General features: G+C 45.2%; 48 non-coding genes across 48 annotated transcripts; 36 read left to right on the top strand and 12 right to left on the bottom strand.

The window, feature by feature from the left end:
- Positions 1-202: 202 nt before the first annotated feature.
- Positions 203-274, top strand: TRNAA-CGC (transfer RNA alanine (anticodon CGC)). The gene has a single exon. It is a non-coding gene; the product is annotated as a tRNA-Ala (tRNA).
- Positions 275-467: 193 nt separating this feature from the next.
- On the bottom strand, positions 468-540 carry TRNAM-CAU (transfer RNA methionine (anticodon CAU)). The gene has a single exon. It is a non-coding gene; the product is annotated as a tRNA-Met (tRNA).
- A 137-nt stretch (positions 541-677) lies between these two features.
- Positions 678-749, top strand: TRNAA-UGC (transfer RNA alanine (anticodon UGC)). Its single transcript has one exon. It is a non-coding gene; the product is annotated as a tRNA-Ala (tRNA).
- A 430-nt stretch (positions 750-1,179) lies between these two features.
- On the top strand, positions 1,180-1,265 carry TRNAY-GUA (transfer RNA tyrosine (anticodon GUA)). The gene is given in 2 exon segments: positions 1,180-1,216; positions 1,230-1,265. It is a non-coding gene; the product is annotated as a tRNA-Tyr (tRNA).
- A 612-nt stretch (positions 1,266-1,877) lies between these two features.
- TRNAA-UGC (transfer RNA alanine (anticodon UGC)) lies at positions 1,878-1,949 on the top strand. The gene has a single exon. It is a non-coding gene; the product is annotated as a tRNA-Ala (tRNA).
- Positions 1,950-2,142: 193 nt separating this feature from the next.
- TRNAM-CAU (transfer RNA methionine (anticodon CAU)) lies at positions 2,143-2,215 on the bottom strand. The gene has a single exon. It is a non-coding gene; the product is annotated as a tRNA-Met (tRNA).
- Positions 2,216-2,352: 137 nt separating this feature from the next.
- Positions 2,353-2,424, top strand: TRNAA-UGC (transfer RNA alanine (anticodon UGC)). The gene has a single exon. It is a non-coding gene; the product is annotated as a tRNA-Ala (tRNA).
- A 430-nt stretch (positions 2,425-2,854) lies between these two features.
- Positions 2,855-2,940, top strand: TRNAY-GUA (transfer RNA tyrosine (anticodon GUA)). Its single transcript is given in 2 exon segments — positions 2,855-2,891; positions 2,905-2,940. It is a non-coding gene; the product is annotated as a tRNA-Tyr (tRNA).
- A 614-nt stretch (positions 2,941-3,554) lies between these two features.
- TRNAA-UGC (transfer RNA alanine (anticodon UGC)) lies at positions 3,555-3,626 on the top strand. Its single transcript has one exon. It is a non-coding gene; the product is annotated as a tRNA-Ala (tRNA).
- A 193-nt stretch (positions 3,627-3,819) lies between these two features.
- On the bottom strand, positions 3,820-3,892 carry TRNAM-CAU (transfer RNA methionine (anticodon CAU)). Its single transcript has one exon. It is a non-coding gene; the product is annotated as a tRNA-Met (tRNA).
- A 137-nt stretch (positions 3,893-4,029) lies between these two features.
- On the top strand, positions 4,030-4,101 carry TRNAA-UGC (transfer RNA alanine (anticodon UGC)). Its single transcript has one exon. It is a non-coding gene; the product is annotated as a tRNA-Ala (tRNA).
- Positions 4,102-4,531: 430 nt separating this feature from the next.
- Positions 4,532-4,617, top strand: TRNAY-GUA (transfer RNA tyrosine (anticodon GUA)). Its single transcript is given in 2 exon segments — positions 4,532-4,568; positions 4,582-4,617. It is a non-coding gene; the product is annotated as a tRNA-Tyr (tRNA).
- Positions 4,618-5,231: 614 nt separating this feature from the next.
- On the top strand, positions 5,232-5,303 carry TRNAA-CGC (transfer RNA alanine (anticodon CGC)). Its single transcript has one exon. It is a non-coding gene; the product is annotated as a tRNA-Ala (tRNA).
- Positions 5,304-5,496: 193 nt separating this feature from the next.
- On the bottom strand, positions 5,497-5,569 carry TRNAM-CAU (transfer RNA methionine (anticodon CAU)). The gene has a single exon. It is a non-coding gene; the product is annotated as a tRNA-Met (tRNA).
- Positions 5,570-5,706: 137 nt separating this feature from the next.
- On the top strand, positions 5,707-5,778 carry TRNAA-UGC (transfer RNA alanine (anticodon UGC)). Its single transcript has one exon. It is a non-coding gene; the product is annotated as a tRNA-Ala (tRNA).
- A 430-nt stretch (positions 5,779-6,208) lies between these two features.
- On the top strand, positions 6,209-6,294 carry TRNAY-GUA (transfer RNA tyrosine (anticodon GUA)). Its single transcript is given in 2 exon segments — positions 6,209-6,245; positions 6,259-6,294. It is a non-coding gene; the product is annotated as a tRNA-Tyr (tRNA).
- A 612-nt stretch (positions 6,295-6,906) lies between these two features.
- TRNAA-UGC (transfer RNA alanine (anticodon UGC)) lies at positions 6,907-6,978 on the top strand. The gene has a single exon. It is a non-coding gene; the product is annotated as a tRNA-Ala (tRNA).
- A 193-nt stretch (positions 6,979-7,171) lies between these two features.
- On the bottom strand, positions 7,172-7,244 carry TRNAM-CAU (transfer RNA methionine (anticodon CAU)). Its single transcript has one exon. It is a non-coding gene; the product is annotated as a tRNA-Met (tRNA).
- Positions 7,245-7,381: 137 nt separating this feature from the next.
- Positions 7,382-7,453, top strand: TRNAA-UGC (transfer RNA alanine (anticodon UGC)). Its single transcript has one exon. It is a non-coding gene; the product is annotated as a tRNA-Ala (tRNA).
- A 430-nt stretch (positions 7,454-7,883) lies between these two features.
- On the top strand, positions 7,884-7,969 carry TRNAY-GUA (transfer RNA tyrosine (anticodon GUA)). The gene is given in 2 exon segments: positions 7,884-7,920; positions 7,934-7,969. It is a non-coding gene; the product is annotated as a tRNA-Tyr (tRNA).
- Positions 7,970-8,583: 614 nt separating this feature from the next.
- TRNAA-UGC (transfer RNA alanine (anticodon UGC)) lies at positions 8,584-8,655 on the top strand. Its single transcript has one exon. It is a non-coding gene; the product is annotated as a tRNA-Ala (tRNA).
- Positions 8,656-8,848: 193 nt separating this feature from the next.
- Positions 8,849-8,921, bottom strand: TRNAM-CAU (transfer RNA methionine (anticodon CAU)). Its single transcript has one exon. It is a non-coding gene; the product is annotated as a tRNA-Met (tRNA).
- Positions 8,922-9,058: 137 nt separating this feature from the next.
- TRNAA-UGC (transfer RNA alanine (anticodon UGC)) lies at positions 9,059-9,130 on the top strand. Its single transcript has one exon. It is a non-coding gene; the product is annotated as a tRNA-Ala (tRNA).
- A 430-nt stretch (positions 9,131-9,560) lies between these two features.
- On the top strand, positions 9,561-9,646 carry TRNAY-GUA (transfer RNA tyrosine (anticodon GUA)). Its single transcript is given in 2 exon segments — positions 9,561-9,597; positions 9,611-9,646. It is a non-coding gene; the product is annotated as a tRNA-Tyr (tRNA).
- Positions 9,647-10,260: 614 nt separating this feature from the next.
- On the top strand, positions 10,261-10,332 carry TRNAA-CGC (transfer RNA alanine (anticodon CGC)). Its single transcript has one exon. It is a non-coding gene; the product is annotated as a tRNA-Ala (tRNA).
- Positions 10,333-10,525: 193 nt separating this feature from the next.
- Positions 10,526-10,598, bottom strand: TRNAM-CAU (transfer RNA methionine (anticodon CAU)). Its single transcript has one exon. It is a non-coding gene; the product is annotated as a tRNA-Met (tRNA).
- A 137-nt stretch (positions 10,599-10,735) lies between these two features.
- TRNAA-UGC (transfer RNA alanine (anticodon UGC)) lies at positions 10,736-10,807 on the top strand. The gene has a single exon. It is a non-coding gene; the product is annotated as a tRNA-Ala (tRNA).
- Positions 10,808-11,237: 430 nt separating this feature from the next.
- On the top strand, positions 11,238-11,323 carry TRNAY-GUA (transfer RNA tyrosine (anticodon GUA)). The gene is given in 2 exon segments: positions 11,238-11,274; positions 11,288-11,323. It is a non-coding gene; the product is annotated as a tRNA-Tyr (tRNA).
- A 614-nt stretch (positions 11,324-11,937) lies between these two features.
- Positions 11,938-12,009, top strand: TRNAA-CGC (transfer RNA alanine (anticodon CGC)). The gene has a single exon. It is a non-coding gene; the product is annotated as a tRNA-Ala (tRNA).
- A 193-nt stretch (positions 12,010-12,202) lies between these two features.
- On the bottom strand, positions 12,203-12,275 carry TRNAM-CAU (transfer RNA methionine (anticodon CAU)). The gene has a single exon. It is a non-coding gene; the product is annotated as a tRNA-Met (tRNA).
- Positions 12,276-12,412: 137 nt separating this feature from the next.
- TRNAA-UGC (transfer RNA alanine (anticodon UGC)) lies at positions 12,413-12,484 on the top strand. The gene has a single exon. It is a non-coding gene; the product is annotated as a tRNA-Ala (tRNA).
- A 430-nt stretch (positions 12,485-12,914) lies between these two features.
- On the top strand, positions 12,915-13,000 carry TRNAY-GUA (transfer RNA tyrosine (anticodon GUA)). Its single transcript is given in 2 exon segments — positions 12,915-12,951; positions 12,965-13,000. It is a non-coding gene; the product is annotated as a tRNA-Tyr (tRNA).
- A 612-nt stretch (positions 13,001-13,612) lies between these two features.
- On the top strand, positions 13,613-13,684 carry TRNAA-UGC (transfer RNA alanine (anticodon UGC)). The gene has a single exon. It is a non-coding gene; the product is annotated as a tRNA-Ala (tRNA).
- A 193-nt stretch (positions 13,685-13,877) lies between these two features.
- On the bottom strand, positions 13,878-13,950 carry TRNAM-CAU (transfer RNA methionine (anticodon CAU)). Its single transcript has one exon. It is a non-coding gene; the product is annotated as a tRNA-Met (tRNA).
- Positions 13,951-14,087: 137 nt separating this feature from the next.
- TRNAA-UGC (transfer RNA alanine (anticodon UGC)) lies at positions 14,088-14,159 on the top strand. The gene has a single exon. It is a non-coding gene; the product is annotated as a tRNA-Ala (tRNA).
- A 430-nt stretch (positions 14,160-14,589) lies between these two features.
- Positions 14,590-14,675, top strand: TRNAY-GUA (transfer RNA tyrosine (anticodon GUA)). The gene is given in 2 exon segments: positions 14,590-14,626; positions 14,640-14,675. It is a non-coding gene; the product is annotated as a tRNA-Tyr (tRNA).
- A 614-nt stretch (positions 14,676-15,289) lies between these two features.
- Positions 15,290-15,361, top strand: TRNAA-CGC (transfer RNA alanine (anticodon CGC)). Its single transcript has one exon. It is a non-coding gene; the product is annotated as a tRNA-Ala (tRNA).
- Positions 15,362-15,554: 193 nt separating this feature from the next.
- On the bottom strand, positions 15,555-15,627 carry TRNAM-CAU (transfer RNA methionine (anticodon CAU)). Its single transcript has one exon. It is a non-coding gene; the product is annotated as a tRNA-Met (tRNA).
- A 137-nt stretch (positions 15,628-15,764) lies between these two features.
- On the top strand, positions 15,765-15,836 carry TRNAA-UGC (transfer RNA alanine (anticodon UGC)). The gene has a single exon. It is a non-coding gene; the product is annotated as a tRNA-Ala (tRNA).
- A 430-nt stretch (positions 15,837-16,266) lies between these two features.
- On the top strand, positions 16,267-16,352 carry TRNAY-GUA (transfer RNA tyrosine (anticodon GUA)). The gene is given in 2 exon segments: positions 16,267-16,303; positions 16,317-16,352. It is a non-coding gene; the product is annotated as a tRNA-Tyr (tRNA).
- Positions 16,353-16,966: 614 nt separating this feature from the next.
- On the top strand, positions 16,967-17,038 carry TRNAA-CGC (transfer RNA alanine (anticodon CGC)). The gene has a single exon. It is a non-coding gene; the product is annotated as a tRNA-Ala (tRNA).
- Positions 17,039-17,231: 193 nt separating this feature from the next.
- Positions 17,232-17,304, bottom strand: TRNAM-CAU (transfer RNA methionine (anticodon CAU)). The gene has a single exon. It is a non-coding gene; the product is annotated as a tRNA-Met (tRNA).
- A 137-nt stretch (positions 17,305-17,441) lies between these two features.
- Positions 17,442-17,513, top strand: TRNAA-UGC (transfer RNA alanine (anticodon UGC)). Its single transcript has one exon. It is a non-coding gene; the product is annotated as a tRNA-Ala (tRNA).
- Positions 17,514-17,943: 430 nt separating this feature from the next.
- TRNAY-GUA (transfer RNA tyrosine (anticodon GUA)) lies at positions 17,944-18,029 on the top strand. Its single transcript is given in 2 exon segments — positions 17,944-17,980; positions 17,994-18,029. It is a non-coding gene; the product is annotated as a tRNA-Tyr (tRNA).
- A 614-nt stretch (positions 18,030-18,643) lies between these two features.
- Positions 18,644-18,715, top strand: TRNAA-CGC (transfer RNA alanine (anticodon CGC)). The gene has a single exon. It is a non-coding gene; the product is annotated as a tRNA-Ala (tRNA).
- A 193-nt stretch (positions 18,716-18,908) lies between these two features.
- TRNAM-CAU (transfer RNA methionine (anticodon CAU)) lies at positions 18,909-18,981 on the bottom strand. Its single transcript has one exon. It is a non-coding gene; the product is annotated as a tRNA-Met (tRNA).
- Positions 18,982-19,118: 137 nt separating this feature from the next.
- TRNAA-UGC (transfer RNA alanine (anticodon UGC)) lies at positions 19,119-19,190 on the top strand. Its single transcript has one exon. It is a non-coding gene; the product is annotated as a tRNA-Ala (tRNA).
- Positions 19,191-19,620: 430 nt separating this feature from the next.
- TRNAY-GUA (transfer RNA tyrosine (anticodon GUA)) lies at positions 19,621-19,706 on the top strand. The gene is given in 2 exon segments: positions 19,621-19,657; positions 19,671-19,706. It is a non-coding gene; the product is annotated as a tRNA-Tyr (tRNA).
- The last annotated feature ends 443 nt before the right edge of the window (positions 19,707-20,149 follow it).

Below are 20,149 nucleotides of genomic sequence, written 5' to 3'. Positions count from 1 at the left end.
GCATTCCAAACTGAGCAAATAAAAGCCCTGCCGGAGAATCGATCCCTGATTGCACTAAATATATGCTCCATGAAGACAGTTCACACGTGAGGTGTGAGCAATTCCAAGCCTGACACTTTACATTCTAGTCTCAAATCGAGACTTTGCAGTCCATGGGCTTCAGAGTCTCCTTGCATCCAGCAAAACGTTAGAGTGCAGTCGAGGGGATGTAGCTCAGTGGTAGAGCGCATGCTTCGCATGTATGAGGCCCCGGGTTCAATCCCCGGCATCTCCAGGAGTCTCTGTTCTCTATCTTGGCTTTTTCCAGAAGGCTAGCCTGCCATCTTGTGGAAAGTAGAGGTTTCTCCGGCAGTTGGGGGTCAGAACCCCGCTTAAATTGTTTGCTTTGAAAAATGTGTTTGGAGTAGGCATAGTTTCCACTTTTCAAGAAAATCTGAGAATTTTGCTTGCCAAAAGGAGGAAATAAATGCCCTCTCTGAGGATCGAACTCAGGACCTTCAGATTATGAGACTGACGCGCTGCCTACTGCGCTAAGAAGGCTGCACACAAGCATCTCTAAATAGGACTATAGACCATGAAGATATTCCAGGTACGAGGCTTAAGGATTTTCCTGGCTGAGACTTTATGCTGCAGTGTCAAATGGGTTGACTTGGCAGCCAGTAAAACTTGGCAGACATGGGGATGTAGCTCAGTGGTAGAGCGCATGCTTTGCATGTATGAGGCCCCGGGTTCAATCCCCGGCATCTCCAGACTTTTGCCATGCTTGTCTCGGATTTTGGCAGAAAACAAGGCTGGCTATCAGTATTAAGGAAGAGATATGTCATGCAACTGGGATACCAACCCCACTTAAACTGTGAGACGTTTGCCTTGAAAAAACCCATGAAATGGGGCTATCTCATTTTTGATGCTTATACAACAGAAGAATCTTACTTGTTTAAGCCATCAAAGTGATGATTAATCTTGGCAATCTTAATACATTTAGGATAGAAATCTGTGGCAGCCCTCTTGGTCATTGGTAAGGGTTCTTCCTCGAAAGCAGAGACTCTTACTTTTCTGGTAACTTTGAGGGGGAGTGGCAGGTAATATTGATGATGTGCATCTGTCTGCTCCTGGTCCCCACCCTCCACAACCTTTCTTGAGCGAGAGATAATTTTGGTGCTACGGAAGTTTGCCACTACTCCTTCGATAGCTCAGTTGGTAGAGCGGAGGACTGTAGCATAAATTCAGGCATCCTTAGGTCGCTGGTTCAAATCCGGCTCGAAGGATTTTGTGGTTTAATTTCCATGGCTTTTGCTTTGAATCAACAATACCTTCCATTGACTATGAAAAATTCCCAGAGCTTCGATAAATACCGGAAAAGAAGCGTACTCTATCTGCTTTCAAAGGGAATGGATGACATAGTCGTCGCTAGGGGAGGTGTGAAGAACAGTCAAGGAAACCTGCTGATCAGATAATACCAAAGCATTGCATTAATATATGTATGCCCTTGGCAGACTTCCAATTGCACTGCTCCAAAGGTAGCTGCTTGGCAGCCAATCACACTATGACTTGCCTTCAATTTGAATGTATACCGATGGGCAAGAGGGAATATCCAATGGAATCATCTCCCGAAAGGCTGAGCAAGCAGGAAAGTAGACCAATAGTTGTCACATTTTTGGGAATCCTGAGAAGTTTTGCATTCCAAACTGAGCAAATAAAAGCCCTGCCGGAGAATCGATCCCTGATTGCACTAAATATATGCTCCATGAAGACAGTTCACACGTGAGGTGTGAGCAATTCCAAGCCTGACACTTTACATTCTAGTCTCAAATCGAGACTTTGCAGTCCATGGGCTTCAGAGTCTCCTTGCATCCAGCAAAACGTTAGAGTGCAGTCGAGGGGATGTAGCTCAGTGGTAGAGCGCATGCTTTGCATGTATGAGGCCCCGGGTTCAATCCCCGGCATCTCCAGGAGTCTCTGTTCTCTATCTTGGCTTTTTCCAGAAGGCTAGCCTGCCATCTTGTGGAAAGTAGAGGTTTCTCCGGCAGTTGGGGGTCAGAACCCCGCTTAAATTGTTTGCTTTGAAAAATGTGTTTGGAGTAGGCATAGTTTCCACTTTTCAAGAAAATCTGAGAATTTTGCTTGCCAAAAGGAGGAAATAAATGCCCTCTCTGAGGATCGAACTCAGGACCTTCAGATTATGAGACTAACGCGCTGCCTACTGCGCTAAGAAGGCTGCACACAAGCATCTCTAAATAGGACTATAGACCATGAAGATATTCCAGGTACGAGGCTTAAGGATTTTCCTGGCTGAGACTTTATGCTGCAGTGTCAAATGGGTTGACTTGGCAGCCAGTAAAACTTGGCAGACATGGGGATGTAGCTCAGTGGTAGAGCGCATGCTTTGCATGTATGAGGCCCCGGGTTCAATCCCCGGCATCTCCAGACTTTTGCCATGCTTGTCTCGGATTTTGGCAGAAAACAAGGCTGGCTATCAGTATTAAGGAAGAGATATGTCATGCAACTGGGATACCAACCCCACTTAAACTGTGAGACGTTTGCCTTGAAAAAACCCATGAAATGGGGCTATCTCATTTTTGATGCTTATACAACAGAAGAATCTTACTTGTTTAAGCCATCAAAGTGATGATTAATCTTGGCAATCTTAATACATTTAGGATAGAAATCTGTGGCAGCCCTCTTGGTCATTGGTAAGGGTTCTTCCTCGAAAGCAGAGACTCTTACTTTTCTGGTAACTTTGAGGGGGAGTGGCAGGTAATATTGATGATGTGCATCTGTCTGCTCCTGGTCCCCACCCTCCACAACCTTTCTTGAGCGAGAGATAATTTTGGTGCTACGGAAGTTTGCCACTACTCCTTCGATAGCTCAGTTGGTAGAGCGGAGGACTGTAGCATAAATTCAGGCATCCTTAGGTCGCTGGTTCAAATCCGGCTCGAAGGATTTTGTGGTTTAATTTCCATGGCTTTTGCTTTGAATCAACAATACCTTCCATTGACTATGAAAAATTCCCAGAGCTTCGATAAATACCGGAAAAGAAGCGTACTCTATCTGCTTTCAAAGGGAATGGATGACATAGTCGTCGCTAGGGGAGGTGTGAAGAACAGTCAAGGAAACCTGCTGATCAGAACTAATACCAAAGCATTGCATTAATATATGTATGCCCTTGGCAGACTTCCAATTGCACTGCTCCAAAGGTAGCTGCTTGGCAGCCAATCACACTATGACTTGCCTTCAATTTGAATGTATACCGATGGGCAAGAGGGAATATCCAATGGAATCATCTCCCGAAAGGCTGAGCAAGCAGGAAAGTAGACCAATAGTTGTCACATTTTTGGGAATCCTGAGAAGTTTTGCATTCCAAACTGAGCAAATAAAAGCCCTGCCGGAGAATCGATCCCTGATTGCACTAAATATATGCTCCATGAAGACAGTTCACACGTGAGGTGTGAGCAATTCCAAGCCTGACACTTTACATTCTAGTCTCAAATCGAGACTTTGCAGTCCATGGGCTTCAGAGTCTCCTTGCATCCAGCAAAACGTTAGAGTGCAGTCGAGGGGATGTAGCTCAGTGGTAGAGCGCATGCTTTGCATGTATGAGGCCCCGGGTTCAATCCCCGGCATCTCCAGGAGTCTCTGTTCTCTATCTTGGCTTTTTCCAGAAGGCTAGCCTGCCATCTTGTGGAAAGTAGAGGTTTCTCCGGCAGTTGGGGGTCAGAACCCCGCTTAAATTGTTTGCTTTGAAAAATGTGTTTGGAGTAGGCATAGTTTCCACTTTTCAAGAAAATCTGAGAATTTTGCTTGCCAAAAGGAGGAAATAAATGCCCTCTCTGAGGATCGAACTCAGGACCTTCAGATTATGAGACTAACGCGCTGCCTACTGCGCTAAGAAGGCTGCACACAAGCATCTCTAAATAGGACTATAGACCATGAAGATATTCCAGGTACGAGGCTTAAGGATTTTCCTGGCTGAGACTTTATGCTGCAGTGTCAAATGGGTTGACTTGGCAGCCAGTAAAACTTGGCAGACATGGGGATGTAGCTCAGTGGTAGAGCGCATGCTTTGCATGTATGAGGCCCCGGGTTCAATCCCCGGCATCTCCAGACTTTTGCCATGCTTGTCTCGGATTTTGGCAGAAAACAAGGCTGGCTATCAGTATTAAGGAAGAGATATGTCATGCAACTGGGATACCAACCCCACTTAAACTGTGAGACGTTTGCCTTGAAAAAACCCATGAAATGGGGCTATCTCATTTTTGATGCTTATACAACAGAAGAATCTTACTTGTTTAAGCCATCAAAGTGATGATTAATCTTGGCAATCTTAATACATTTAGGATAGAAATCTGTGGCAGCCCTCTTGGTCATTGGTAAGGGTTCTTCCTCGAAAGCAGAGACTCTTACTTTTCTGGTAACTTTGAGGGGGAGTGGCAGGTAATATTGATGATGTGCATCTGTCTGCTCCTGGTCCCCACCCTCCACAACCTTTCTTGAGCGAGAGATAATTTTGGTGCTACGGAAGTTTGCCACTACTCCTTCGATAGCTCAGTTGGTAGAGCGGAGGACTGTAGCATAAATTCAGGCATCCTTAGGTCGCTGGTTCAAATCCGGCTCGAAGGATTTTGTGGTTTAATTTCCATGGCTTTTGCTTTGAATCAACAATACCTTCCATTGACTATGAAAAATTCCCAGAGCTTCGATAAATACCGGAAAAGAAGCGTACTCTATCTGCTTTCAAAGGGAATGGATGACATAGTCGTCGCTAGGGGAGGTGTGAAGAACAGTCAAGGAAACCTGCTGATCAGAACTAATACCAAAGCATTGCATTAATATATGTATGCCCTTGGCAGACTTCCAATTGCACTGCTCCAAAGGTAGCTGCTTGGCAGCCAATCACACTATGACTTGCCTTCAATTTGAATGTATACCGATGGGCAAGAGGGAATATCCAATGGAATCATCTCCCGAAAGGCTGAGCAAGCAGGAAAGTAGACCAATAGTTGTCACATTTTTGGGAATCCTGAGAAGTTTTGCATTCCAAACTGAGCAAATAAAAGCCCTGCCGGAGAATCGATCCCTGATTGCACTAAATATATGCTCCATGAAGACAGTTCACACGTGAGGTGTGAGCAATTCCAAGCCTGACACTTTACATTCTAGTCTCAAATCGAGACTTTGCAGTCCATGGGCTTCAGAGTCTCCTTGCATCCAGCAAAACGTTAGAGTGCAGTCGAGGGGATGTAGCTCAGTGGTAGAGCGCATGCTTCGCATGTATGAGGCCCCGGGTTCAATCCCCGGCATCTCCAGGAGTCTCTGTTCTCTATCTTGGCTTTTTCCAGAAGGCTAGCCTGCCATCTTGTGGAAAGTAGAGGTTTCTCCGGCAGTTGGGGGTCAGAACCCCGCTTAAATTGTTTGCTTTGAAAAATGTGTTTGGAGTAGGCATAGTTTCCACTTTTCAAGAAAATCTGAGAATTTTGCTTGCCAAAAGGAGGAAATAAATGCCCTCTCTGAGGATCGAACTCAGGACCTTCAGATTATGAGACTGACGCGCTGCCTACTGCGCTAAGAAGGCTGCACACAAGCATCTCTAAATAGGACTATAGACCATGAAGATATTCCAGGTACGAGGCTTAAGGATTTTCCTGGCTGAGACTTTATGCTGCAGTGTCAAATGGGTTGACTTGGCAGCCAGTAAAACTTGGCAGACATGGGGATGTAGCTCAGTGGTAGAGCGCATGCTTTGCATGTATGAGGCCCCGGGTTCAATCCCCGGCATCTCCAGACTTTTGCCATGCTTGTCTCGGATTTTGGCAGAAAACAAGGCTGGCTATCAGTATTAAGGAAGAGATATGTCATGCAACTGGGATACCAACCCCACTTAAACTGTGAGACGTTTGCCTTGAAAAAACCCATGAAATGGGGCTATCTCATTTTTGATGCTTATACAACAGAAGAATCTTACTTGTTTAAGCCATCAAAGTGATGATTAATCTTGGCAATCTTAATACATTTAGGATAGAAATCTGTGGCAGCCCTCTTGGTCATTGGTAAGGGTTCTTCCTCGAAAGCAGAGACTCTTACTTTTCTGGTAACTTTGAGGGGGAGTGGCAGGTAATATTGATGATGTGCATCTGTCTGCTCCTGGTCCCCACCCTCCACAACCTTTCTTGAGCGAGAGATAATTTTGGTGCTACGGAAATTTGCCACTACTCCTTCGATAGCTCAGTTGGTAGAGCGGAGGACTGTAGCATAAATTCAGGCATCCTTAGGTCGCTGGTTCAAATCCGGCTCGAAGGATTTTGTGGTTTAATTTCCATGGCTTTTGCTTTGAATCAACAATACCTTCCATTGACTATGAAAAATTCCCAGAGCTTCGATAAATACCGGAAAAGAAGCGTACTCTATCTGCTTTCAAAGGGAATGGATGACATAGTCGTCGCTAGGGGAGGTGTGAAGAACAGTCAAGGAAACCTGCTGATCAGATAATACCAAAGCATTGCATTAATATATGTATGTCCTTGGCAGACTTCCAATTGCACTGCTCCAAAGGTAGCTGCTTGGCAGCCAATCACACTATGACTTGCCTTCAATTTGAATGTATACCGATGGGCAAGAGGGAATATCCAATGGAATCATCTCCCGAAAGGCTGAGCAAGCAGGAAAGTAGACCAATAGTTGTCACATTTTTGGGAATCCTGAGAAGTTTTGCATTCCAAACTGAGCAAATAAAAGCCCTGCCGGAGAATCGATCCCTGATTGCACTAAATATATGCTCCATGAAGACAGTTCACACGTGAGGTGTGAGCAATTCCAAGCCTGACACTTTACATTCTAGTCTCAAATCGAGACTTTGCAGTCCATGGGCTTCAGAGTCTCCTTGCATCCAGCAAAACGTTAGAGTGCAGTCGAGGGGATGTAGCTCAGTGGTAGAGCGCATGCTTTGCATGTATGAGGCCCCGGGTTCAATCCCCGGCATCTCCAGGAGTCTCTGTTCTCTATCTTGGCTTTTTCCAGAAGGCTAGCCTGCCATCTTGTGGAAAGTAGAGGTTTCTCCGGCAGTTGGGGGTCAGAACCCCGCTTAAATTGTTTGCTTTGAAAAATGTGTTTGGAGTAGGCATAGTTTCCACTTTTCAAGAAAATCTGAGAATTTTGCTTGCCAAAAGGAGGAAATAAATGCCCTCTCTGAGGATCGAACTCAGGACCCTCAGATTATGAGACTAACGCGCTGCCTACTGCGCTAAGAAGGCTGCACACAAGCATCTCTAAATAGGACTATAGACCATGAAGATATTCCAGGTACGAGGCTTAAGGATTTTCCTGGCTGAGACTTTATGCTGCAGTGTCAAATGGGTTGACTTGGCAGCCAGTAAAACTTGGCAGACATGGGGATGTAGCTCAGTGGTAGAGCGCATGCTTTGCATGTATGAGGCCCCGGGTTCAATCCCCGGCATCTCCAGACTTTTGCCATGCTTGTCTCGGATTTTGGCAGAAAACAAGGCTGGCTATCAGTATTAAGGAAGAGATATGTCATGCAACTGGGATACCAACCCCACTTAAACTGTGAGACGTTTGCCTTGAAAAAACCCATGAAATGGGGCTATCTCATTTTTGATGCTTATACAACAGAAGAATCTTACTTGTTTAAGCCATCAAAGTGATGATTAATCTTGGCAATCTTAATACATTTAGGATAGAAATCTGTGGCAGCCCTCTTGGTCATTGGTAAGGGTTCTTCCTCGAAAGCAGAGACTCTTACTTTTCTGGTAACTTTGAGGGGGAGTGGCAGGTAATATTGATGATGTGCATCTGTCTGCTCCTGGTCCCCACCCTCCACAACCTTTCTTGAGCGAGAGATAATTTTGGTGCTACGGAAGTTTGCCACTACTCCTTCGATAGCTCAGTTGGTAGAGCGGAGGACTGTAGCATAAATTCAGGCATCCTTAGGTCGCTGGTTCAAATCCGGCTCGAAGGATTTTGTGGTTTAATTTCCATGGCTTTTGCTTTGAATCAACAATACCTTCCATTGACTATGAAAAATTCCCAGAGCTTCGATAAATACCGGAAAAGAAGCGTACTCTATCTGCTTTCAAAGGGAATGGATGACATAGTCGTCGCTAGGGGAGGTGTGAAGAACAGTCAAGGAAACCTGCTGATCAGAACTAATACCAAAGCATTGCATTAATATATGTATGCCCTTGGCAGACTTCCAATTGCACTGCTCCAAAGGTAGCTGCTTGGCAGCCAATCACACTATGACTTGCCTTCAATTTGAATGTATACCGATGGGCAAGAGGGAATATCCAATGGAATCATCTCCCGAAAGGCTGAGCAAGCAGGAAAGTAGACCAATAGTTGTCACATTTTTGGGAATCCTGAGAAGTTTTGCATTCCAAACTGAGCAAATAAAAGCCCTGCCGGAGAATCGATCCCTGATTGCACTAAATATATGCTCCATGAAGACAGTTCACACGTGAGGTGTGAGCAATTCCAAGCCTGACACTTTACATTCTAGTCTCAAATCGAGACTTTGCAGTCCATGGGCTTCAGAGTCTCCTTGCATCCAGCAAAACGTTAGAGTGCAGTCGAGGGGATGTAGCTCAGTGGTAGAGCGCATGCTTTGCATGTATGAGGCCCCGGGTTCAATCCCCGGCATCTCCAGGAGTCTCTGTTCTCTATCTTGGCTTTTTCCAGAAGGCTAGCCTGCCATCTTGTGGAAAGTAGAGGTTTCTCCGGCAGTTGGGGGTCAGAACCCCGCTTAAATTGTTTGCTTTGAAAAATGTGTTTGGAGTAGGCATAGTTTCCACTTTTCAAGAAAATCTGAGAATTTTGCTTGCCAAAAGGAGGAAATAAATGCCCTCTCTGAGGATCGAACTCAGGACCTTCAGATTATGAGACTAACGCGCTGCCTACTGCGCTAAGAAGGCTGCACACAAGCATCTCTAAATAGGACTATAGACCATGAAGATATTCCAGGTACGAGGCTTAAGGATTTTCCTGGCTGAGACTTTATGCTGCAGTGTCAAATGGGTTGACTTGGCAGCCAGTAAAACTTGGCAGACATGGGGATGTAGCTCAGTGGTAGAGCGCATGCTTTGCATGTATGAGGCCCCGGGTTCAATCCCCGGCATCTCCAGACTTTTGCCATGCTTGTCTCGGATTTTGGCAGAAAACAAGGCTGGCTATCAGTATTAAGGAAGAGATATGTCATGCAACTGGGATACCAACCCCACTTAAACTGTGAGACGTTTGCCTTGAAAAAACCCATGAAATGGGGCTATCTCATTTTTGATGCTTATACAACAGAAGAATCTTACTTGTTTAAGCCATCAAAGTGATGATTAATCTTGGCAATCTTAATACATTTAGGATAGAAATCTGTGGCAGCCCTCTTGGTCATTGGTAAGGGTTCTTCCTCGAAAGCAGAGACTCTTACTTTTCTGGTAACTTTGAGGGGGAGTGGCAGGTAATATTGATGATGTGCATCTGTCTGCTCCTGGTCCCCACCCTCCACAACCTTTCTTGAGCGAGAGATAATTTTGGTGCTACGGAAGTTTGCCACTACTCCTTCGATAGCTCAGTTGGTAGAGCGGAGGACTGTAGCATAAATTCAGGCATCCTTAGGTCGCTGGTTCAAATCCGGCTCGAAGGATTTTGTGGTTTAATTTCCATGGCTTTTGCTTTGAATCAACAATACCTTCCATTGACTATGAAAAATTCCCAGAGCTTCGATAAATACCGGAAAAGAAGCGTACTCTATCTGCTTTCAAAGGGAATGGATGACATAGTCGTCGCTAGGGGAGGTGTGAAGAACAGTCAAGGAAACCTGCTGATCAGAACTAATACCAAAGCATTGCATTAATATATGTATGCCCTTGGCAGACTTCCAATTGCACTGCTCCAAAGGTAGCTGCTTGGCAGCCAATCACACTATGACTTGCCTTCAATTTGAATGTATACCGATGGGCAAGAGGGAATATCCAATGGAATCATCTCCCGAAAGGCTGAGCAAGCAGGAAAGTAGACCAATAGTTGTCACATTTTTGGGAATCCTGAGAAGTTTTGCATTCCAAACTGAGCAAATAAAAGCCCTGCCGGAGAATCGATCCCTGATTGCACTAAATATATGCTCCATGAAGACAGTTCACACGTGAGGTGTGAGCAATTCCAAGCCTGACACTTTACATTCTAGTCTCAAATCGAGACTTTGCAGTCCATGGGCTTCAGAGTCTCCTTGCATCCAGCAAAACGTTAGAGTGCAGTCGAGGGGATGTAGCTCAGTGGTAGAGCGCATGCTTCGCATGTATGAGGCCCCGGGTTCAATCCCCGGCATCTCCAGGAGTCTCTGTTCTCTATCTTGGCTTTTTCCAGAAGGCTAGCCTGCCATCTTGTGGAAAGTAGAGGTTTCTCCGGCAGTTGGGGGTCAGAACCCCGCTTAAATTGTTTGCTTTGAAAAATGTGTTTGGAGTAGGCATAGTTTCCACTTTTCAAGAAAATCTGAGAATTTTGCTTGCCAAAAGGAGGAAATAAATGCCCTCTCTGAGGATCGAACTCAGGACCTTCAGATTATGAGACTGACGCGCTGCCTACTGCGCTAAGAAGGCTGCACACAAGCATCTCTAAATAGGACTATAGACCATGAAGATATTCCAGGTACGAGGCTTAAGGATTTTCCTGGCTGAGACTTTATGCTGCAGTGTCAAATGGGTTGACTTGGCAGCCAGTAAAACTTGGCAGACATGGGGATGTAGCTCAGTGGTAGAGCGCATGCTTTGCATGTATGAGGCCCCGGGTTCAATCCCCGGCATCTCCAGACTTTTGCCATGCTTGTCTCGGATTTTGGCAGAAAACAAGGCTGGCTATCAGTATTAAGGAAGAGATATGTCATGCAACTGGGATACCAACCCCACTTAAACTGTGAGACGTTTGCCTTGAAAAAACCCATGAAATGGGGCTATCTCATTTTTGATGCTTATACAACAGAAGAATCTTACTTGTTTAAGCCATCAAAGTGATGATTAATCTTGGCAATCTTAATACATTTAGGATAGAAATCTGTGGCAGCCCTCTTGGTCATTGGTAAGGGTTCTTCCTCGAAAGCAGAGACTCTTACTTTTCTGGTAACTTTGAGGGGGAGTGGCAGGTAATATTGATGATGTGCATCTGTCTGCTCCTGGTCCCCACCCTCCACAACCTTTCTTGAGCGAGAGATAATTTTGGTGCTACGGAAGTTTGCCACTACTCCTTCGATAGCTCAGTTGGTAGAGCGGAGGACTGTAGCATAAATTCAGGCATCCTTAGGTCGCTGGTTCAAATCCGGCTCGAAGGATTTTGTGGTTTAATTTCCATGGCTTTTGCTTTGAATCAACAATACCTTCCATTGACTATGAAAAATTCCCAGAGCTTCGATAAATACCGGAAAAGAAGCGTACTCTATCTGCTTTCAAAGGGAATGGATGACATAGTCGTCGCTAGGGGAGGTGTGAAGAACAGTCAAGGAAACCTGCTGATCAGAACTAATACCAAAGCATTGCATTAATATATGTATGCCCTTGGCAGACTTCCAATTGCACTGCTCCAAAGGTAGCTGCTTGGCAGCCAATCACACTATGACTTGCCTTCAATTTGAATGTATACCGATGGGCAAGAGGGAATATCCAATGGAATCATCTCCCGAAAGGCTGAGCAAGCAGGAAAGTAGACCAATAGTTGTCACATTTTTGGGAATCCTGAGAAGTTTTGCATTCCAAACTGAGCAAATAAAAGCCCTGCCGGAGAATCGATCCCTGATTGCACTAAATATATGCTCCATGAAGACAGTTCACACGTGAGGTGTGAGCAATTCCAAGCCTGACACTTTACATTCTAGTCTCAAATCGAGACTTTGCAGTCCATGGGCTTCAGAGTCTCCTTGCATCCAGCAAAACGTTAGAGTGCAGTCGAGGGGATGTAGCTCAGTGGTAGAGCGCATGCTTCGCATGTATGAGGCCCCGGGTTCAATCCCCGGCATCTCCAGGAGTCTCTGTTCTCTATCTTGGCTTTTTCCAGAAGGCTAGCCTGCCATCTTGTGGAAAGTAGAGGTTTCTCCGGCAGTTGGGGGTCAGAACCCCGCTTAAATTGTTTGCTTTGAAAAATGTGTTTGGAGTAGGCATAGTTTCCACTTTTCAAGAAAATCTGAGAATTTTGCTTGCCAAAAGGAGGAAATAAATGCCCTCTCTGAGGATCGAACTCAGGACCTTCAGATTATGAGACTGACGCGCTGCCTACTGCGCTAAGAAGGCTGCACACAAGCATCTCTAAATAGGACTATAGACCATGAAGATATTCCAGGTACGAGGCTTAAGGATTTTCCTGGCTGAGACTTTATGCTGCAGTGTCAAATGGGTTGACTTGGCAGCCAGTAAAACTTGGCAGACATGGGGATGTAGCTCAGTGGTAGAGCGCATGCTTTGCATGTATGAGGCCCCGGGTTCAATCCCCGGCATCTCCAGACTTTTGCCATGCTTGTCTCGGATTTTGGCAGAAAACAAGGCTGGCTATCAGTATTAAGGAAGAGATATGTCATGCAACTGGGATACCAACCCCACTTAAACTGTGAGACGTTTGCCTTGAAAAAACCCATGAAATGGGGCTATCTCATTTTTGATGCTTATACAACAGAAGAATCTTACTTGTTTAAGCCATCAAAGTGATGATTAATCTTGGCAATCTTAATACATTTAGGATAGAAATCTGTGGCAGCCCTCTTGGTCATTGGTAAGGGTTCTTCCTCGAAAGCAGAGACTCTTACTTTTCTGGTAACTTTGAGGGGGAGTGGCAGGTAATATTGATGATGTGCATCTGTCTGCTCCTGGTCCCCACCCTCCACAACCTTTCTTGAGCGAGAGATAATTTTGGTGCTACGGAAGTTTGCCACTACTCCTTCGATAGCTCAGTTGGTAGAGCGGAGGACTGTAGCATAAATTCAGGCATCCTTAGGTCGCTGGTTCAAATCCGGCTCGAAGGATTTTGTGGTTTAATTTCCATGGCTTTTGCTTTGAATCAACAATACCTTCCATTGACTATGAAAAATTCCCAGAGCTTCGATAAATACCGGAAAAGAAGCGTACTCTATCTGCTTTCAAAGGGAATGGATGACATAGTCGTCGCTAGGGGAGGTGTGAAGAACAGTCAAGGAAACCTGCTGATCAGATAATACCAAAGCATTGCATTAATATATGTATGCCCTTGGCAGACTTCCAATTGCACTGCTCCAAAGGTAGCTGCTTGGCAGCCAATCACACTATGACTTGCCTTCAATTTGAATGTATACCGATGGGCAAGAGGGAATATCCAATGGAATCATCTCCCGAAAGGCTGAGCAAGCAGGAAAGTAGACCAATAGTTGTCACATTTTTGGGAATCCTGAGAAGTTTTGCATTCCAAACTGAGCAAATAAAAGCCCTGCCGGAGAATCGATCCCTGATTGCACTAAATATATGCTCCATGAAGACAGTTCACACGTGAGGTGTGAGCAATTCCAAGCCTGACACTTTACATTCTAGTCTCAAATCGAGACTTTGCAGTCCATGGGCTTCAGAGTCTCCTTGCATCCAGCAAAACGTTAGAGTGCAGTCGAGGGGATGTAGCTCAGTGGTAGAGCGCATGCTTTGCATGTATGAGGCCCCGGGTTCAATCCCCGGCATCTCCAGGAGTCTCTGTTCTCTATCTTGGCTTTTTCCAGAAGGCTAGCCTGCCATCTTGTGGAAAGTAGAGGTTTCTCCGGCAGTTGGGGGTCAGAACCCCGCTTAAATTGTTTGCTTTGAAAAATGTGTTTGGAGTAGGCATAGTTTCCACTTTTCAAGAAAATCTGAGAATTTTGCTTGCCAAAAGGAGGAAATAAATGCCCTCTCTGAGGATCGAACTCAGGACCTTCAGATTATGAGACTAACGCGCTGCCTACTGCGCTAAGAAGGCTGCACACAAGCATCTCTAAATAGGACTATAGACCATGAAGATATTCCAGGTACGAGGCTTAAGGATTTTCCTGGCTGAGACTTTATGCTGCAGTGTCAAATGGGTTGACTTGGCAGCCAGTAAAACTTGGCAGACATGGGGATGTAGCTCAGTGGTAGAGCGCATGCTTTGCATGTATGAGGCCCCGGGTTCAATCCCCGGCATCTCCAGACTTTTGCCATGCTTGTCTCGGATTTTGGCAGAAAACAAGGCTGGCTATCAGTATTAAGGAAGAGATATGTCATGCAACTGGGATACCAACCCCACTTAAACTGTGAGACGTTTGCCTTGAAAAAACCCATGAAATGGGGCTATCTCATTTTTGATGCTTATACAACAGAAGAATCTTACTTGTTTAAGCCATCAAAGTGATGATTAATCTTGGCAATCTTAATACATTTAGGATAGAAATCTGTGGCAGCCCTCTTGGTCATTGGTAAGGGTTCTTCCTCGAAAGCAGAGACTCTTACTTTTCTGGTAACTTTGAGGGGGAGTGGCAGGTAATATTGATGATGTGCATCTGTCTGCTCCTGGTCCCCACCCTCCACAACCTTTCTTGAGCGAGAGATAATTTTGGTGCTACGGAAGTTTGCCACTACTCCTTCGATAGCTCAGTTGGTAGAGCGGAGGACTGTAGCATAAATTCAGGCATCCTTAGGTCGCTGGTTCAAATCCGGCTCGAAGGATTTTGTGGTTTAATTTCCATGGCTTTTGCTTTGAATCAACAATACCTTCCATTGACTATGAAAAATTCCCAGAGCTTCGATAAATACCGGAAAAGAAGCGTACTCTATCTGCTTTCAAAGGGAATGGATGACATAGTCGTCGCTAGGGGAGGTGTGAAGAACAGTCAAGGAAACCTGCTGATCAGAACTAATACCAAAGCATTGCATTAATATATGTATGCCCTTGGCAGACTTCCAATTGCACTGCTCCAAAGGTAGCTGCTTGGCAGCCAATCACACTATGACTTGCCTTCAATTTGAATGTATACCGATGGGCAAGAGGGAATATCCAATGGAATCATCTCCCGAAAGGCTGAGCAAGCAGGAAAGTAGACCAATAGTTGTCACATTTTTGGGAATCCTGAGAAGTTTTGCATTCCAAACTGAGCAAATAAAAGCCCTGCCGGAGAATCGATCCCTGATTGCACTAAATATATGCTCCATGAAGACAGTTCACACGTGAGGTGTGAGCAATTCCAAGCCTGACACTTTACATTCTAGTCTCAAATCGAGACTTTGCAGTCCATGGGCTTCAGAGTCTCCTTGCATCCAGCAAAACGTTAGAGTGCAGTCGAGGGGATGTAGCTCAGTGGTAGAGCGCATGCTTCGCATGTATGAGGCCCCGGGTTCAATCCCCGGCATCTCCAGGAGTCTCTGTTCTCTATCTTGGCTTTTTCCAGAAGGCTAGCCTGCCATCTTGTGGAAAGTAGAGGTTTCTCCGGCAGTTGGGGGTCAGAACCCCGCTTAAATTGTTTGCTTTGAAAAATGTGTTTGGAGTAGGCATAGTTTCCACTTTTCAAGAAAATCTGAGAATTTTGCTTGCCAAAAGGAGGAAATAAATGCCCTCTCTGAGGATCGAACTCAGGACCTTCAGATTATGAGACTGACGCGCTGCCTACTGCGCTAAGAAGGCTGCACACAAGCATCTCTAAATAGGACTATAGACCATGAAGATATTCCAGGTACGAGGCTTAAGGATTTTCCTGGCTGAGACTTTATGCTGCAGTGTCAAATGGGTTGACTTGGCAGCCAGTAAAACTTGGCAGACATGGGGATGTAGCTCAGTGGTAGAGCGCATGCTTTGCATGTATGAGGCCCCGGGTTCAATCCCCGGCATCTCCAGACTTTTGCCATGCTTGTCTCGGATTTTGGCAGAAAACAAGGCTGGCTATCAGTATTAAGGAAGAGATATGTCATGCAACTGGGATACCAACCCCACTTAAACTGTGAGACGTTTGCCTTGAAAAAACCCATGAAATGGGGCTATCTCATTTTTGATGCTTATACAACAGAAGAATCTTACTTGTTTAAGCCATCAAAGTGATGATTAATCTTGGCAATCTTAATACATTTAGGATAGAAATCTGTGGCAGCCCTCTTGGTCATTGGTAAGGGTTCTTCCTCGAAAGCAGAGACTCTTACTTTTCTGGTAACTTTGAGGGGGAGTGGCAGGTAATATTGATGATGTGCATCTGTCTGCTCCTGGTCCCCACCCTCCACAACCTTTCTTGAGCGAGAGATAATTTTGGTGCTACGGAAGTTTGCCACTACTCCTTCGATAGCTCAGTTGGTAGAGCGGAGGACTGTAGCATAAATTCAGGCATCCTTAGGTCGCTGGTTCAAATCCGGCTCGAAGGATTTTGTGGTTTAATTTCCATGGCTTTTGCTTTGAATCAACAATACCTTCCATTGACTATGAAAAATTCCCAGAGCTTCGATAAATACCGGAAAAGAAGCGTACTCTATCTGCTTTCAAAGGGAATGGATGACATAGTCGTCGCTAGGGGAGGTGTGAAGAACAGTCAAGGAAACCTGCTGATCAGAACTAATACCAAAGCATTGCATTAATATATGTATGCCCTTGGCAGACTTCCAATTGCACTGCTCCAAAGGTAGCTGCTTGGCAGCCAATCACACTATGACTTGCCTTCAATTTGAATGTATACCGATGGGCAAGAGGGAATATCCAATGGAATCATCTCCCGAAAGGCTGAGCAAGCAGGAAAGTAGACCAATAGTTGTCACATTTTTGGGAATCCTGAGAAGTTTTGCATTCCAAACTGAGCAAATAAAAGCCCTGCCGGAGAATCGATCCCTGATTGCACTAAATATATGCTCCATGAAGACAGTTCACACGTGAGGTGTGAGCAATTCCAAGCCTGACACTTTACATTCTAGTCTCAAATCGAGACTTTGCAGTCCATGGGCTTCAGAGTCTCCTTGCATCCAGCAAAACGTTAGAGTGCAGTCGAGGGGATGTAGCTCAGTGGTAGAGCGCATGCTTCGCATGTATGAGGCCCCGGGTTCAATCCCCGGCATCTCCAGGAGTCTCTGTTCTCTATCTTGGCTTTTTCCAGAAGGCTAGCCTGCCATCTTGTGGAAAGTAGAGGTTTCTCCGGCAGTTGGGGGTCAGAACCCCGCTTAAATTGTTTGCTTTGAAAAATGTGTTTGGAGTAGGCATAGTTTCCACTTTTCAAGAAAATCTGAGAATTTTGCTTGCCAAAAGGAGGAAATAAATGCCCTCTCTGAGGATCGAACTCAGGACCTTCAGATTATGAGACTGACGCGCTGCCTACTGCGCTAAGAAGGCTGCACACAAGCATCTCTAAATAGGACTATAGACCATGAAGATATTCCAGGTACGAGGCTTAAGGATTTTCCTGGCTGAGACTTTATGCTGCAGTGTCAAATGGGTTGACTTGGCAGCCAGTAAAACTTGGCAGACATGGGGATGTAGCTCAGTGGTAGAGCGCATGCTTTGCATGTATGAGGCCCCGGGTTCAATCCCCGGCATCTCCAGACTTTTGCCATGCTTGTCTCGGATTTTGGCAGAAAACAAGGCTGGCTATCAGTATTAAGGAAGAGATATGTCATGCAACTGGGATACCAACCCCACTTAAACTGTGAGACGTTTGCCTTGAAAAAACCCATGAAATGGGGCTATCTCATTTTTGATGCTTATACAACAGAAGAATCTTACTTGTTTAAGCCATCAAAGTGATGATTAATCTTGGCAATCTTAATACATTTAGGATAGAAATCTGTGGCAGCCCTCTTGGTCATTGGTAAGGGTTCTTCCTCGAAAGCAGAGACTCTTACTTTTCTGGTAACTTTGAGGGGGAGTGGCAGGTAATATTGATGATGTGCATCTGTCTGCTCCTGGTCCCCACCCTCCACAACCTTTCTTGAGCGAGAGATAATTTTGGTGCTACGGAAGTTTGCCACTACTCCTTCGATAGCTCAGTTGGTAGAGCGGAGGACTGTAGCATAAATTCAGGCATCCTTAGGTCGCTGGTTCAAATCCGGCTCGAAGGATTTTGTGGTTTAATTTCCATGGCTTTTGCTTTGAATCAACAATACCTTCCATTGACTATGAAAAATTCCCAGAGCTTCGATAAATACCGGAAAAGAAGCGTACTCTATCTGCTTTCAAAGGGAATGGATGACATAGTCGTCGCTAGGGGAGGTGTGAAGAACAGTCAAGGAAACCTGCTGATCAGAACTAATACCAAAGCATTGCATTAATATATGTATGCCCTTGGCAGACTTCCAATTGCACTGCTCCAAAGGTAGCTGCTTGGCAGCCAATCACACTATGACTTGCCTTCAATTTGAATGTATACCGATGGGCAAGAGGGAATATCCAATGGAATCATCTCCCGAAAGGCTGAGCAAGCAGGAAAGTAGACCAATAGTTGTCACATTTTTGGGAATCCTGAGAAGTTTTGCATTCCAAACTGAGCAAATAAAAGCCCTGCCGGAGAATCGATCCCTGATTGCACTAAATATATGCTCCATGAAGACAGTTCACACGTGAGGTGTGAGCAATTCCAAGCCTGACACTTTACATTCTAGTCTCAAATCGAGACTTTGCAGTCCATGGGCTTCAGAGTCTCCTTGCATCCAGCAAAACGTTAGAGTGCAGTCGAGGGGATGTAGCTCAGTGGTAGAGCGCATGCTTCGCATGTATGAGGCCCCGGGTTCAATCCCCGGCATCTCCAGGAGTCTCTGTTCTCTATCTTGGCTTTTTCCAGAAGGCTAGCCTGCCATCTTGTGGAAAGTAGAGGTTTCTCCGGCAGTTGGGGGTCAGAACCCCGCTTAAATTGTTTGCTTTGAAAAATGTGTTTGGAGTAGGCATAGTTTCCACTTTTCAAGAAAATCTGAGAATTTTGCTTGCCAAAAGGAGGAAATAAATGCCCTCTCTGAGGATCGAACTCAGGACCTTCAGATTATGAGACTGACGCGCTGCCTACTGCGCTAAGAAGGCTGCACACAAGCATCTCTAAATAGGACTATAGACCATGAAGATATTCCAGGTACGAGGCTTAAGGATTTTCCTGGCTGAGACTTTATGCTGCAGTGTCAAATGGGTTGACTTGGCAGCCAGTAAAACTTGGCAGACATGGGGATGTAGCTCAGTGGTAGAGCGCATGCTTTGCATGTATGAGGCCCCGGGTTCAATCCCCGGCATCTCCAGACTTTTGCCATGCTTGTCTCGGATTTTGGCAGAAAACAAGGCTGGCTATCAGTATTAAGGAAGAGATATGTCATGCAACTGGGATACCAACCCCACTTAAACTGTGAGACGTTTGCCTTGAAAAAACCCATGAAATGGGGCTATCTCATTTTTGATGCTTATACAACAGAAGAATCTTACTTGTTTAAGCCATCAAAGTGATGATTAATCTTGGCAATCTTAATACATTTAGGATAGAAATCTGTGGCAGCCCTCTTGGTCATTGGTAAGGGTTCTTCCTCGAAAGCAGAGACTCTTACTTTTCTGGTAACTTTGAGGGGGAGTGGCAGGTAATATTGATGATGTGCATCTGTCTGCTCCTGGTCCCCACCCTCCACAACCTTTCTTGAGCGAGAGATAATTTTGGTGCTACGGAAGTTTGCCACTACTCCTTCGATAGCTCAGTTGGTAGAGCGGAGGACTGTAGCATAAATTCAGGCATCCTTAGGTCGCTGGTTCAAATCCGGCTCGAAGGATTTTGTGGTTTAATTTCCATGGCTTTTGCTTTGAATCAACAATACCTTCCATTGACTATGAAAAATTCCCAGAGCTTCGATAAATACCGGAAAAGAAGCGTACTCTATCTGCTTTCAAAGGGAATGGATGACATAGTCGTCGCTAGGGGAGGTGTGAAGAACAGTCAAGGAAACCTGCTGATCAGAACTAATACCAAAGCATTGCATTAATATATGTATGCCCTTGGCAGACTTCCAATTGCACTGCTCCAAAGGTAGCTGCTTGGCAGCCAATCACACTATGACTTGCCTTCAATTTGAATGTATACCGATGGGCAAGAGGGAATATCCAATGGAATCATCTCCCGAAAGGCTGAGCAAGCAGGAAAGTAGACCAATAGTTGTCACATTTTTGGGAATCCTGAGAAGTTTTGCATTCCAAACTGAGCAAATAAAAGCCCTGC

The sequence above is a fragment of the Lissotriton vulgaris genome, unplaced genomic scaffold (genome assembly GCF_964263255.1).
Source record: "Lissotriton vulgaris unplaced genomic scaffold, aLisVul1.2 SCAFFOLD_2797, whole genome shotgun sequence".
NCBI lineage: Eukaryota > Metazoa > Chordata > Amphibia > Caudata > Salamandridae > Lissotriton > Lissotriton vulgaris.
Note: the sequence above shows the minus strand (reverse complement) of the source record. Positions and strands in the feature narration are given on the sequence as shown.